Source organism: Sus scrofa, chromosome 13 (assembly GCF_054392235.1).
Source record: "Sus scrofa isolate SSC_HxYL_T2T_F1_AM1 chromosome 13, Sscrofa_HxYL_maternal_Yorkshire_Landrace_v2.0, whole genome shotgun sequence".
NCBI classification, from domain to species: domain Eukaryota; kingdom Metazoa; phylum Chordata; class Mammalia; order Artiodactyla; family Suidae; genus Sus; species Sus scrofa.
The window spans coordinates 101,837,316-101,853,957 of NC_139395.1; the positions used below are offsets into that span (position 1 = coordinate 101,837,316).

General features: G+C 36.4%; 1 protein-coding gene across 5 annotated transcripts in view; it reads left to right on the top strand.

Moving 5' to 3' along the window:
* LOC110256311 (uncharacterized) overlaps positions 1–16,642 on the top strand; it is a 611,762-nt gene that overhangs the window by 183,764 nt on the left and 411,356 nt on the right. Inside the window, exon 1 of one of the 5 annotated variants that reach the window (XR_002337712.2) lies at positions 3,151–3,333. The exons of the other annotated variants lie outside the window; for them this stretch is intronic. The gene's annotated coding sequence lies outside the window, so the exon portion shown is untranslated. Of the gene's footprint in view, positions 1–3,150; positions 3,334–16,642 lie in introns of those variants that run through there. 5 annotated transcript variants of the gene reach the window in all.

The following is a 16,642-nucleotide window of genomic DNA, read 5'->3' on the forward strand; positions in this document are numbered from 1 at the left end:
GGTATTTCTATAAACTTATGAAAGCTTTCTATGTCTATAATATAAAAATGTGCCAAGATTATATCTATCTGGGAATACTATAATTATGCAGTATTATAATAAAACAACAAATAGTTTTACTTTTTATGTAAAATTCTGAAACCCTTATTGAGATATAATTTTAGGAATAAGTGACTGTTATTACTGGAATGCAATCAAATAATTTATCCTACCTTTTTTTTTTTCTAAAGTCTTTTATTCTTTTTTTTTTTTGAAGGGGAAACAGAGTATTTTAATAGATTGTGGGTGGTTAATTTATTTTGTAAAATTACAGATAAATATCAGAGAACTCTGAAACTATATCACAAGGAGGATAAACCTAAGTCTTAAGAAAATGTTAGTTGGATAAAGTGACCATCAGTTATGGAGTAATTGATTGTTAAAATTTTCTTCCTACCTATTATTCTCAAATTCATTTATTCATGCATTGTCGTCAGCCTGGAAAATGGATTAAGTCAAAGTAGCAATATTTTTGGTAAAGAATAATTGTAGGAATAGTTTCGTGATACAGAAAGCTTACTTCGCAAGTTGGGTTTTCCTCTGTAAGATATCAAGCACACGGCTAATGTCCATAGAAGTGCTTACAAATAATCCATTTGACACTTGGATTTTTAGGCTGAATAACACTGACTCTTGAGAGAGGGAATGGAATCTGTTTTACTTAACCTATATCCTCCAATGTTTAATGTGGATTATCAATAAGCAGGCCACAGTAAGCTGAATAATGACTCTCCAAAGACAGCTGCTCTCCAGTCCCTGGAATTTATGAATCTTACTTTATATGACAGAGGAATTTTACAGATATGATTATGTTAAGGATCTCGAAATGGGAAACCATCATTATATTAGTTTGCTAAGGCTGATAGAACGAAGTATCAAAACTGAGTGGCTTATACAACAGAAATTCATTGGCTCACAGTTCTGAAGTCTGGAAATTTGAGATCAAGGTGTTAGCAGAGTTGCTCCTTCTGTGGGCTGTGCGGGAGAATCTGTGCATGTCTCTCCCTTAGCTTCTGGTGATTTTCAGGCAATCTTAGGTGTCCCTCGCCTAAGAGAAGTATCACCCTAATCATTGCCTTCATCTTCACATGATCTTCTCCCTGTGTGCCTGCTGTTTATCTCTGTGTTCAAATTTCCCCTTTTTATAATGTTTTGTCAGTCATATTGGATTGGGGCCCACCTTAATGATCTCATCTTTATCAGTTATATATGCAATGGCCTGATTTCTAAATAAAGTCACATTCTAAGGTATGGGGTTTAGAACTCAACCTCCAGATGAATTTGGGGGGACATCATTCAATATACAACCATCCTGGATAATCCTGAAGAACCATAAGTATCATCGTATGAGTCCTTAGAAGAGAGGGCCAGAAGTAGGAAGTGGGTGACATAATGATGGAAGCAAAAACTTGTGAGTGTTGTGAGGAAGGGAAGGAGTCAGCAGCCACAGAATTCAGATGACTTCTAGAAGCTAAAAAGGCCTCTAGAGCTTCCAGAAAGAAATACAGCTTTGTCAGCACCTCAACTTCGGTCCAGTAAAGCTGACTTCAGGCTTCTGGCCTCCAGAACTGTAAGAGAAATATTCATATTATTTTAAGACACTGAATTTGTAGCAGTTTGTTCCGTTGCAGCAAATGAAACTAGTCTGCTTAATGAATTTTTGTTTTTGGAAATTATTTTCTTAATAGTTTATAATTTAAAAATTTGTTTTAATTGCTTGGGTAAATGGGCATTAATGTAGCCACCTAAGCACTTTACTTCCTGGGCATATATCTAGTAAACTGTGTTCTTCTCCAAGAAAATGCTTACATTCTTGATATGGTTTCTTCCTATCTGTTTTTCCCAAGGCTGCAAATCAGTTACTGTATTCTAATATGAATGTGTTATTTTATAGTTATTCAAAGACTTTCTCTTTAGCAGCCCCGTGTGTCTTGGATTGAATATCTGACTTTGACATTGTGCATTTAATTCATACAGCTATTGTCCTTTGATTAAAGCTTTATACTGTTTTTCCAGAAAGAGACTGCATTACTTATATTTACTTCTGATGTTTAAAATATATATCTTTGAAATAATTTAGAAGTAGATATACGATAGAATTATGGGTTCAAGGAACCGAAGAAATAGATTTGTATATAGTTTATTTCTTCATGAGTGAGGTTTGCAAGATTGTCTCTGAATGTTTTTGCACACAGCTGTATTTAATATTCTCTTATTCTTTATATGAATCCTTAACCCACTGAGCGAAGGCAGGGATGGGACGCACATCCTCACGGATACTAGTCAGGTTTGTAACCCACTAGTAATCCCTTTAATATCTGTAGGAATTGTAGCAACCTTCCCTGCTTTTACTCCTGAAAATAGTAATTTTTTCTTCTTTTTCCTTGGTTAGTCTGACTAGAGATTTATCAATTTTATTGATTTCTTCAAAGAGCCAAGTTTGAATTTCATTGAGTTTTCGGTTTTCTTCCTGTTTACTATTTCATTGATTTCTGCTTGTATCTTCATTATTCCTCTCTTTCTCTTGCTTTGTGCTTAATTTGCCTTTCTTTCTCTGTTTTTTGTTTTTTTAGTTGGAAGCTGAATTCATTGATTCGAAACCCTTCTTATTTTCTAATATAAACACTCATCTCTAAATTTCCCTCCAGCCCTGCTGGAGAGAGAGAGTTCCATGGCCTCCCCCAGTGACAGCACAGGCGCTTTGTATTAGCACAGAGCAGGATTCTCTGCTCAATCAGGTTGCCAGCCCTACCTCCAGGGGCTGTGAACTCCTGCTCCACTGCTCTCTCAGTAGTAGGAGGGAATTGTTTTTGTTTTCCAGGCTCTTTGGAGTGGGCAAATGCATATTCCCGTGGCCTACATCAGTTCAGGCAAATTTTCCCTCTCAGCTTCCCGTCAGCAGCAAGTTCTCCTCCCCTCAAACAGGAGCGAGGATGTTACCTTTCACTCCTCCGTCTGAGTGTGTAGATCTTTTCTTGAACCCTCAGGGTGAGGCTGTTTCCTGCCTCTGTCTACACAGCTGAAGGCTTTTGCTTCCTGAGAGCAGATTCCAGGAAGTGGGCGGTGTTTCAGGCTGGCGGGGATAAAAGGACTCCTGAGCGCAGTAGCTCTGCGCCTGGAAGCATAGGGTTTAGAGGCAGCGGAAAGTGATTTGAGGGAGTGCAGGCTCCGCTTTTGTCTGGGGCTCCCACGGATTCTAAAGTGTCACACACTCCGGTTATTATGGATTTGTGAAAGTGTTACTGTTCTTCTTAGTCCTGTGTGGTGGCCGCCTCTTCCCGTGCTCTGTAAAAGGTAAAAGAGTTTGTGTCTGTATCTCCTCAGAGGAGTTTATAACCCTTTGAAATTCAGTTCACCTGGTTGCCTTTTGACCTCCACTCGCTTATTGGCTTTAAAAAAAAAAACGTGGTGTTGGAGATTTTCTGGATTTTTCTCACTGTGTGGAAGTAATGTTACCTTGTGATTTTCTACATCTAAGCAGAACAGCATGCAGTTGATGCATCTATTAGGCAAAAATAAAGACTGAAAATAAGTTTCTAAATATATCTCAAGAAATTAGAAGAAAATCAAATTCAGTCCAAAAGTAGACAAAATGATAAAACAAGAAAAGGTAGTAAAATAGAAAATAGATGTGCAATTAACATAATCCACCAAGTCAAAAGTACTATCCTTGAAATCACTGAAAAAATATAACCTCTGTCCAAAGAAAGAGAAAAATTAAAGTTTACCAATGTCAGAAATGAAAAAGGAATCAGTACAGTTTCTGCAAGAATTTTAAAAGATAAATGAAGCTGAAGTTCCTATTATGGCTCATTGGGTTACGAACTTGACTACTATCCATGAGAATGTAGGTTCCATCCCTGCAGGGTTAAGGATCCAATTTTGCTCTGAGCTATGGTGTAGGTCATAGACATGGCTTGGATCTGGCATTGCTGTAACCGTGGTGTAGGCTGGTAGTTTCAGCTTAGACTTGACCCCTAGCCTGGGAACTTCCATATGCTGCAGGTGTGGCTCTAAAAGGAAAAAAAAAAAAAATATATATATATATATATATAATAAAGCTGAAATTATGAACAAATACTTCTCATGAATTTGACAATATAAATTAAGTGGACAGTTTCTTTTAAAAGCAGAAGTCACCAAAACCAATGCAGGAGGAAACAGAAAATCTGAATAGGCCTATACCTATAAAAAATATTGGATCCATAGTTAAATCCTTCACATGTGTATACTTATCCCTGCATTAAAAAAAAGGTTTACATGATTTACTGTTGAACATATGAAACTTTTATAATAAAAATAACATTAAAGAGAATAAGGGGAAAAAAAAAAGGAATTTTTCCTACCTTGGTCTATGCAAAATTTTGATGAAAAAAACCCGAACAGATATCTTTAAAAATATCTACCCCAAATATAGCAAGTAGTGTTCTAATTGGTGGTGAACATTGAAAAGTTTCCCTCAGAAACTGGTAAGAAGACAAGGACACCCACACTTACCATGTTTATTTATCATTGCCCTAGATATCATAGCCAATACAATGAAGCAAGAAGAAAGATGTAAAGCCTAGAATACAAGAACTAAAGCTCTGTTTTTATTCACACAGAGCATGGAGTGTAGGGTAGAAAAACTACTGGATTTAGACAATGAACTTAGCAAGGGAATGAAATCATCAGGAACCAAACTAGAATATAGAATTTTAGAAAATAATACATTTACAATAGCATCTAATCAAACAATATGGGAATAAATCTGAGTAAAGAAATAGAGGATTATGTAGTCTAAATGAATTGAAAACTTAGTAGTCAGTTTTCTTCAAATTATTTTATAGATTTCATGAGTAGATACAAGGTAGTTATGAAGTTGGGTGCTCACTTTATATTTTCATAAATTTATCTATATTAAAATTAATTAAAAATGAGTTTACACAAATTAATAGAGTTGGATAGAAAAATTTTCTTTTTTCTTTTTTGGCTACCCCATGGCATATGGAGTTCCCAGGCCAGGGATCTGATCCAAGCCACAGTTACAACCTTTGCTGCAGTTGTGCTAATGCCAGATCCTTAACCATTGTGCCAGGCTAGGGATAGAAAAATATTTTTTAAAACCTTAAAAGAGGAGTTCTCTTGTGGTACAGTAGGTTAAGGATTCAGCATTGTCACTGCTATTGTGTGAGTTCCATCCTTCGCCCAGGAATTTTTCACATATTGTGAGTTTAGAAAAAAAACAAAATTCAAATGGATTAAACAGATAACAAAAAAAGTGGCCAAATCTAGAAGCAATGTTATATAAATTGTGATGCACCTGCTTTTGATTAAAATTAAAATTTTTGGTAGGGGAGGGCTAGGGATACAATTCCTTCATATTTACAAAGCCAAGGTCAGTATTTTGCTAGATGATGCTACTTTACTTTTTTTCTTTTAGGACCACACCCACAGCATATGGAAATTACCAGGCTAGGGGTTGAGTGGGAGCTATAGCAGCCGGCCTACGCCATAGCCACAGCCTCTCCAGATCCCAGCCATGCCTGGAACCTACACACAGCTCATGGCAATGTGAAATCTTTAACCCACTGAACAAGGCCAGGGATTGAGCACGCATCCTCATGTATTCTAGTCAGATTCATTAACCACTCAGCCACAATGAGAGTTCCTGATGATGCTACTTTAGATTTTCCACTAAAATTAGGAACAAATTACTTAACTAAATATCCTCTAGGCCCATCTATGTTGCCACAAACGGTAAGATTTCATTCTTTTTTTATTGCTGAATAATAGTCCATTGGTATCACATCTTCATTATTCATTTATTCATTTATGGGCACTTAGGTTTCTTCCATGTCTTGGCTATTATAAATAGTGCTGCAGTGAACAAAGGAGGACATATATCTTTTCAAATTGCATGGATGGACCTGGAGGGTATTATGCTAAGTGAAATAAGTCAGAGATAAAACAAATATGGTATGAGTTTACTTATAAGTGGAATCTACAAAACAAAACAAATGAACAAAACAAAACAGAAACTAACAGATACAGAGAACTAAAGGGTAGTTGTGCATGGTGGGAGCAGTGGCGGGGGTGGGGGCAGACAAAAATAGGTGAAGGAGATGATTAAAGTTCAAGCTATGAAATAAAATAGCCCAGGGATATAAAGTACACATATAGAATAGAGTCAATTACATTGTAAGTTTGATGATGAATGGTAACTGGTTGTGTTATGATGATCATATCATTATGCATAAAAATATAGACTCATGTTGTATACCTGAAACTAACATAACATTTTATGTTAATTACGGAGTTCCCATAGTGGCCCAGTGGTTAACGAACCCAACTAGCATCCAAGAGGACACGGGTTCGATCCCTGGCCTTGCTTGGTGGGTTAAGGGTCGGCATTGCCTGAGCTTGGTGTAGGTCACAGAGGTACCTCTGATCCTGTGTTGCTGTGGCTGTGGTATAGGCCAGCAGCTATAGCTCTGATTTGACCCCTACCCTGGGAACCTCCATATGCTGCGAGGGGAGCCCTAAAAAGACCAAAGAAAAAAGATGTATGTTAATTATGACTTTGTTTTTAAAATTAGGAACAAGTCAAAAATTCACCACTTTAAGTTCATATGTATGTGTAAATGTGTAATGGTCTTTAGGACATGTTAATATGTATTATTGTTGATGCAAACTGATATGGATTTGAGGGCAGGAAGAGATCTTCCCTTGAAAATTCACATTTTAATGGTAAACTAGGAGACAAGTTATTTAGTAATAGATGTTTCATTTTAGATAATATGACCAAATTATACAACAGCTCCTATGAGGAAGAGAACTCAATAGTGAACAAAAGAATGTCTGAGTAGTATGTAAGTTTATATCCATTCAATGAATATTTACTGAGTACTTACTACATCAAGCACAGACTATACCAATGAATGAACGAGATGGAATCCTGCTCCTCATGGAGTCTCCATGGCACAAACTGTAACTGTAATGTGAATTCTCATTTGATTTCAGAGATAGGGAACTTTTTGTCATGTCGCTGTTAAGCCATGAGGTAGTCTCACAAAGAAACGGTTTTAAAGGAAGTGTGGTCTTCGGAAGGATTATGGTTTATCCACCCAGGAAGATAGCACTTGTGTAAACACACCAAGTTTTGTGCCTTAATGATCTATCTCTGTACTTTTAGGCTCAGACTCCCAAGTTTCACAGCCCATCAGAAGCAGACTCTCTTAGTGGCAGATTCATATTAATTCATCTCAACACAAATGTCTAAAATCAGATGGCCAATTTAATTTAAAAGGAGAGCAGCTTTCCCAGGGATCTGAATCCTCCTAGCAGCATGATCAGTGCATTTTCTCTTTGTAGGCAGACCTCTTGGCAAGTCAAATCAGTCCAGAGGGTTGCTGAGTGAGTATTAAGGCAGGAAAAGGGGAATTATATTGAAGAATTGCTTAGTGGCAGTGTCAATTGCATGATACATGTAAAACACGTGAAGTCATTCATGTCAGATATATCATGCAGATTATTGGTGGAAAGTCTCTGCATTTATATGTCTTTAAGGGAAGACCTTAGTGAGTCTGTAAATCAAAACTGAATGCCCACTGCTCACACTTTCTCTCTCTCTCTCTCTTTCTGGTGCTGGCTTAGATATTGTATTGGTTATCTATAACTGCATGACAAATCAGCCTAAAACAGCAACTTAAAACAGTGAACATTTATTACATCATGCAGTTTCTGAGGGTCAAGAATCTGGGATTAGCTTTGCTGTATGGTTCTGATTTAGAGTTTCATGAGTCAAGCTATCAGCCTGTGTTGCAGTCTATAAGGTCTTGAATGAAGCTAGTGGATCTATTTCTAAACCCACTTAAATGGCTGATACAAGGATGCTTCAGTTTTTCACCACATGTACCTCCCATAGAATTGCTTAGGACATGACTCCCCCAGGTCTAGGGAATAGAGAGAGAGACAGCAAAACCAAGACAGAAGCTTCACTCTTTTATAAACCAATCCTGGAGAAAACATATTATTTCTGCCATTTTAATTGGTCATTCTGACTAATGCTGTTATATATGGGAGGGATCAATCACATGAGATTTGAATACCAAGAGGCAAGAATTATTGGAGGCCATCTTGGACGCTACCTACTTCAGTTGGGCACAACTTAACGTTTTTCTCTTTGCTTTCAGATTAACCAAACTGGCTCACACATTCTTCCTCATGCAGTAGTAAAACTGTCAATTAGATTATTATATAGTCATGTGTACTTGGCCTGAGACTCATCCTACCCCTTCGGGAAGATTTACTATGTATTATTTTTGAAGCTTAATTCTTGAATGGAAATCTTATTTCTTTTCAAGTTCTTGGGGGACTAATAATTTTTGTTAGCCAATTATGAAAATGTAGCCATAAATACACATTAATGACCAGGTCTTAAGGGATTCAAATCAATATGTCAGATTTTAATTTGGCCATTTTCTTCACACTTGGTTCTACTCATTTATCTTGTTATGTTTACTTAACACTAGTGATGAATAATAGGCCTTTTTTTCCTCTTTTTTTTTTTTTGGCATAGTAGGGAAGGAAGTAATCTTAATCTCTGAATCTTTCTGTAATATTTAGAAATATATGATTTCAAATTGACATTAGAATGAGTATTACATGAGAATAAAAATATCACATGTATAGATTCTATATATTTAATGGGGAAATTATACAATTATATATACCTTTAAACTATTCAGGCCTTCATTAGGTAGACACTGAATGAAGAACCTTACTTGGAAATATGTATATTGTTCACTTTATGTTAAAGGGTGCTAGTTACAAATACTAAGAGCAAAGGGATGCTTTGGTAAAACAACTCTTTAGTGATCTGTTGGTATATTTTAGTTTTAATGGAGGCCTGTGGCACATGAAAGAGGGAACCAAACATCCCCTGAGAAAGTTAATATACTAAATATTGATCTGAACTCAAAAAATAAATAAATTAGTAACAAGAAATATAACTTCTCAATTGAAATATAATACATTATTCATATGACAACAATGTGACAAAATATTTTCCATTGATTTTCTAAAAATAATTTTATATTTCTTACTGTATTGAATACACTAGAAGATATTATGTGTGAATAATTTTTAAGATATTCAATATTTCATTTCTTCAAGAGAAACTCCATTTTGATTAATTATATATACTCTATACTTTGTGTGTGTGTGTGTGTGTGTGTGTGTGTGTGTGTGTGTGTGTATGGGGGGTGTGGGTGTGTGTATAGGTATGTAACCATTGCTTATATTATGGTTGAAGTATATGCAGTTTCTAAAATCATGAAAAGTTATACACAAGCTGATATTGGAAGTTTAGACCCTTTAACCAACAGCTCCTATTTCTCCCATTTCCCATCCTCTGGCAACCACAATTATACTATGCTTCCATGAGTACAGCTTTTTAAGATTCCACATATAATGATATCAAATGGTATTTTTCTTTTATCTGTTTGATTTATTGCATCTAGCATAATGCCCTTGAGTCTATCCATGTTGTCACAAATGTCAGGACTCCCTTCTTTCTTATGAGCTAAATAATATTCACACACACACACACCCACCCACACCCACACACCTTTAACCATTAATCTATATACAAACACTTAGGTTGTTTCTATATTGGGTATTGTGAATAGTGCTGTAAGAACATGGGGAATCTCTGATAACCTGATTTAATTTATTTTCAATGCATATCTAGAAGTAGGATTACTAGATCATATGATAGTTCTATCCTTAATTTTTAAAAGCCTCCATACTATTTTCCATGGTAGCTATACCAATTTACATTGCTACCAACAATGTACAAGGATTCCCTTTTCTTCACATTCTTGCTTAATTTCTCTCTTCCTTTGATAAAATCCATTCTATGTGAAGTGACATATTGTTTTGCTTTGCATTTCCCTGATGATTAGTGATGTTGAATATCTTTACATGTACATGTTGGCTATTTATATATCTTTGTAAATGTGTCTATTCTGTTCCTCTTCCCATTTTTTAGTTGGATTTTTTTTGCTGTTGAATAAATGGTAGTGTGCAAGTTATTCATATATTGGTTATTAACCCTTTATTAGATATATGATTTGCAAATGTTTTCATCATGTTTTCCTTTTATTTTGTTGATTTATTATGCTGTGCAGAAGCTTTTTAATTTAATGTAGTCCCATTTATTTATTTTTGCTTTTACTACTTGTGCTTTTTAGTGTCATATCCAAAAAATCATTGTCAAGATGTAAAGGAAATTTTCCTTATTTCTTACAGAAGCTGTAGGTCTTATATGTAAGTATTTAATTCATTTTGAGTTAATTTTTGTGAGTGGTGTAAAATGGGGTCCAATTTCATTCTTCTGCAAGTAATTATCCAATTTTCTCAACATTGTTTATTGAAAAGAGACTTCTTCCCAACTGAGTATTCTTGACTCCCTTGTCAAATACTGGTTAAGGTTTTATTTCTAGGCTCTTGATTCTGTTCCAGTGGTCTATGTATCTATTTTTATACCACTGTATAAAATCATAATCATGCTGTTTTGATTACTATAGCTTTGTAATATAGTTTGAAATCAGAAAGTATGATGCCTCTAGCTTTTTTCTTCATTCTCAGGATTGCTTTGGCTATTTGGTCCTCAGTGGCTCCATAAAAATTTTAGGATTTAGTTGGGTCTTTTTTACCTATCCAGTCACTCAATGGCTTCTGATTAGATAATTTAATCTATTTATATTTCAGTAATTGCTCATTGGTAAGGACTTACTAATGTCATCTTATTAATCATCCTGGCTGTTTTGTAGTTCCCTTATTTCCTTCTTCCTCTCTTGCTGTCTTCCTTTGAGAATTAATCATTTTTCATAGTGGCATGCTTTAATTTCCTTCCTTTTAACTTTTGTGCATCTAGTGTAGGCTTTTGCTTTGTGGTTACTATGAAGCCTACATAAAACATACACAAAAAACAATCAGTTTTACACAGATTGCGTCAATTACATAAAAAAATTCTACACTTCTGCTACCCATTTCATGTCTTTGATGTCAAAATTCCTCTTTTATAGTGTATATTCATTAACAGATTATTGTAGCTATAGTTAATTTTAATACTTTTGTCCTTTAACCCTTTTACTGGAGTAAGTGGTTAATATACAACTCTATTAGAAATTCTGAATTGAATTACATATTTACCTTTGCCAATATATTGTATATTTTCATATATTTTCATGTTATTAATTAGTGTCTTTTCATTTGAATCTGAAGAACTCCTTTCAGGATTCCTTGTAAGGCAGGTATAGTGGTGATAAACTCTGTTGCTTTGCTTGTGTTGGGAATTCTTTTTCTTTCTTTCATTTCTGAAAGACAGTGTTGCCAGATGCAGTATGCTTGGTGAGCAGAGTTTTTTCCCATTACTTTGAATATATCATATTTATTTTATCCTGGCCCATATAGTTTCTGCTGTGAAATCTGCTAAAGACCTTATGGGAGTTCCATTGTGAGTTAACAACCTATTTTTTGCTTGCTGCTTTTAGGAGTCTTTTTTTTTTTTTTTGGCTTTTTTGATAGTTTTATCATAATGCATCTTGAAGAAAACTTCAGGTTGAGTTTGTTTGGTAACCTATGAGCTTCATGAACTTGGATGTCTAAATATTTTCTGACAGTTGGGAAGTTTTCATCCACTTAAAAAAACAAGCTTTCTATCTCCTTTTCCCTCTTTTCTGCTTCTGGAACTCAAAACAATTAGCAGATTATTTCTTTTGCTGGTATCCCATAGATCATGTAGGCTTTCTTCACTCTTTCTTTTCTTTTCTTGTTTTATTTTTTGTTCTCCCTGACTGAATAATTTCAGTGGTCCTGCATTCTAATTCACAGATTCTTTTGTTTGATTTATTCTCCTATCAATTCTCTCTATTGCATTTTTTATTTCATTCATCGTATTCTTCAGCTTCAGAATTTCTTTTCAGTTCTTTCTTATTTCTTATTTCTCTTTGTTGAACTCGTTTTGTTCATATTATTTTCCTGACTTCACTGAACTGTCTCTCTGTGTTTACTTATAGCTCATTTTGCTTCCTTAAAACAGGTATTTTAATTCTTTATGTGTAAACTTATAGCTCATTTTGCTTCCTTAAAACAGGTATTTTAATTCTTTATGTGTAAATTACAGATATCCATGTCTTTAGGGTTGGTTACCAGAAGATTATTGTGATCCTGGTTGGTGTCATATGTCCTTGATTGTTCCTTGAATTCTTGTCTTGTCGTCTTTACATTTTAAGTAGTAGTAACCTCCTCTAATCTCTCCTAACTGACTCTGGAAAGAAATGCCTTTTGTTAGACTTCCTAGTAATCTATGGCATTCTCAGACCTTCTATGGATATAGCTGTTCCACATTTCTTGCTCCCTCTTAGGATAGTTTTTAAGCTTATATGCCTTTTTATCAGTCCTGCAATGAACTCAGCCAGGTGCTGACAGTCTCTTGTTTTCCCAAAGGCAGAGCTAAAGCTCAGTTTGTGGTCTCTCACTGTCCTGCAGATTTGAGCCAGCCTTTTCCATGTGTTTACTAGCCATCTTCCAAAGCTCAATGCCAACACCATAGAGATTGCACTCAGGGAGCCAGCCACAGTGATGGGGGTATGTGAGTTAGGTACACAGAGTGCTGGCAATGCTCCTGGACCAGCTGGGAGAATCTGTAGGGGAATCATTCCCAGATCTTGTGGGTGAACCTCTTGATGGAGTCTGTGAACAGTTAGTGGGATCTTCTTCCCTTCCCTTTAATGCCTTCCAAGAGTCTTATCTGCTGCTTTCTCAGCTTCTTCCCACTTTGCAGTCATGCAGCTTATGACTCAGTACTTTAGATGGGGTGAGAAAGAAATGGACCTCTTTAGCAACTTCCTGCATAGTTGGGGAAACTAGACACTCATGTGCTCTCACTTCCCCGTGGGAGAAATCATGGGTATCTCCCAGCCCTGAGCTGTTCCACCTTGCCGGATGAGTGATATAAGTAAAGTCTGTTTCTTTTACTCTGTCCAGTGCATCCAAACTCATGTTTTGTTTTGTTTTGTTTTCCTCCAATAATGTGCTGACACTTCTCTGCTAAAAAACTGCTCTTCCACAAAGGCTCTCTCATTTGTTTGTGATTGTGTCTAACAGTGGTCTCCAGTGGCTCCCAGACTATGTTCCACAGGGGCTGGAGCCAGGACCGTCGTCTACATGCAGGAGTATGCAAGATCTTCCTGGATCCTTTGGCATATGGTGTTGGATCCCATAGCTCACGCCAGGGCAGTTTTATCTGTGGATGAATATCAACTTGTTGAGGGAGAATATAAGTAAAGGATACTTTATTTGGCTATGTTGCTGATGTCACTCCTGAAGCCAGTTTTTAGTTACCTAAAAATATTTGCTAAATATTTGACCTCCACCAGGTTGACATTCTGTGATGAGGAAGTGATTAAGTAGGCTAAGTGTCACAGATTTTGAAGTTTTCAAAGCCTTAACACAATCAGAGAACATTTATTCTTGACTCCATTACAAGATAGAAATATGGGGAATTCCTGTTGTGGCACAGTGGAAATGAATCTGAATCCGACTAGGAACCATGAGGTTGCAGGTTTGATCCCTGGCCTCACTCAGTGGGTTAAGGATCTGGCATTGCCGTGAGCTGTGGTGTAGGTCACAGATGCGGCTCGGATCTGGCATTGCTGTGGCTATGGTGTAGGCTAGCAGCAACATCTTCGATTAGGCCCATAGCCTGGGAACCTCCATATGCCGTGGGTGCAGCCCTAAAAGACAAAAGACAAAAAATAAACAAGATATAAATGTTGGTCTCCAAAGGACTTATATAAATGTCCCCTCTGTCAGCTTTGTTTGATATGTGAAGAATTCGTCCCATCTGTTTGAAAATATTAGGACCATTGCAAGTCAAAAGGTGTATCCTTCCTATTTATACTCATTATAGGAAGGAGCAAATTTGATATGTGGCTATAGTTAAACCATATCCACCCAAACCAGGAAATTCTTATCAAAAACAATGATAAAATCTACATATGTTTGCACAGTTTTGGACTTTACTATGCAAGGTCATTCTGGGGTATCTGACAATGGCAAAATGTTCACATCTTCTGCTTTATTTCTGCTAAATATCACCAAATTGCTCTCAAAACTGTTTTACTGATTTACACTCTCACCCGCAATATAGGAGCTGTCATTTTCTTACATCTTTGCAAATGTTTAATATTATTCAACATTTTTACTTCTGCCAGTCTGCAGATGTGAACTGGTATCTTGTAATTTGCATTTCCTGATTGCAAGTGAGGTTGAACATCTTTTGTTTTCTATTGGCTGTTTTGAGCAAGTCTCGTATCACTTGATCCCTTTTTTTCCGTTAGGATGTTTGTCTTTTTATTCATCTTTTAGAATAATTCTTTATGAATGAAACTTATGTAAACATTAACTATATCACAAGAACCAAATGAAGATTGGAAGAATTTTTATGCAGAAAACATTCTCCTTTTTTTCAATGTAGCAGACACTGTTGGTCGATAACCTGATATCTACCACCTCTTATAGGGACAGTGATGGATTATGTACTAGTTCTCTTCTCATTATTCATTATCTTTCTTACCAACAAAACATGATTTCAGTGGAGGTAGAAATGCATTCCTCTAAAAAGCTACATTTTTCTGGCTCTTCAAAGTATGGGTGATGAGGTATGCTCCCCAGTGGGTTATAAGTAGCAATTGCTGGGTAGAGTTCTGGAATATCTTCCTAAAAGGGTCAGGCTTTACATGTATGTTTGACCCTCACCACACTTATCCTTTCTGCCTAGAACATGACCTCAATATAGAAGATGGTGGAGGAAGACAATATACTATCACCATGAGGGTAAATGACATACCCTGAGAATGAGATGAAAAATAAAAGGAACTGATGTACTAAAAGTATTGTTGAGGGGCTGCATTTATCCTAGACTGTCAACTTCAAAATTTCTTGCCAGAGGAAAAAGATAACAGTTCCAGATATATTAAAAACCCATTCCATAATGTTGCTGTTACATGTAGCCTAAACAAATTCATAACTGATTCAGGAGCTATAAGAACTTTGATTTTGGGGGAGACAGATAGAAATAAAATCCTATGTTATCAAAAAATTACCTTCTGAGGGATTTTTCATATTTTACATAAGGTATTTAAATGTTTTCCTAAAAAATACATTACATATATATATATATATATATATATGCCTACACACATTCCAAAATTTGTGGTCCAGGGATTGAACTTATACCACAGCAACAACCAAAGCTATAGCAGTGACAATGCTGGATCCTTAACCTGCTGAGCCACAAGGGAACTCCCTCAAATATCTTATTTTTGATTCAGCGATGGGCGTAGGGTTCTTTCTAGTACATGTTGGCTACTTAGGGGGTATATTGAGGGGTGCAGATGAAAGGGATAAACTTTATCTTAGGACATGTCTACCCAGATGGGATGATGATAGATTAGGTCACAAGTGACATCCCAGAGTTGCCACTGGTGGGGGTGATGCAAAAAGCAAAACAAGTAAAAACTCCCACTTTCCTGAAACTTAGGTTCTAGTTTGGGGAGATAGACTATAAATAGACAAATGATTCAATATGTAATATAGGTAGGGAATGTTAAGTTAAATTAAGGAAAATTAGGCAGCCTAAGGGGACCTCAAGAGTGTTTGGGAGTTAGTTGAGAGGTGGCTCTCTCTTAGACTGCCATGCCAGCAAGTCTTTGCTGATGAAGGGACCGTTGAGCACCTGCACAGAGTGAGGAAGTAAACCACAGGACAACCAGGCAGAGGAAGCGGTCCAGGCAGAGGCACTAGCTAGTGCAGAGAGCCCAGAAACAATGAGGAGCAGAGGAGGCACAAGGGCCAGTGAGGGGAGATGAAATGGGGTAAAAAGCTTGGGGACCATGCCATGTTTTTCCTTATAAAGACTTTTCATTCTCCTGAGGACTAAAGGAGATTAAAGTGCCTGGCAGATACCTTGCTGCTTACATGTAAAAAGGTTTTGTGCCTGACTTACCAATCAGTATTCTTTGAGCTACACTGAGGCCAGAGAACATTTGCAGTGCAACAGTGTGTGAGTTTACATGTGAGTCTAATGTTTGTACGTGAATTAAAAAAAAAAAAGAAAAGAAAAGAATCTCCTGTCCCACCTCTGCTGGGCAGGCAGCATTCTGAGTCTGGGGCTTGGCAAGCAGAACACAGCTGTATTACAGTTCCACTTTGGTCCTGGACTGTGGTATCTCAGGGTCATTCACAAGTGACATAATTACACATGGTGGTGCTGGCAAGGACTCTGCTTTAATCATTTTCTTTCTAGCCCACAGCATAGTTTGCAATTCTAAGATAATGAACATAGAATGAATTTATAGATGTCTCAAGTTATTATGCAAGTCTAGTCATTTGAAGATCCCATCAACTGTATGTCATTCTTCCCATTACTTTCCTAAAAGTATTTTTAAAGAATAGTATGGGGACATCAGCAAAGCAGTCATATAATTTTTTTTCCATTCAACTGTCTTATTTTAAATAGGTGAATGCAGTTTTACACATCTTCCTGGCATCT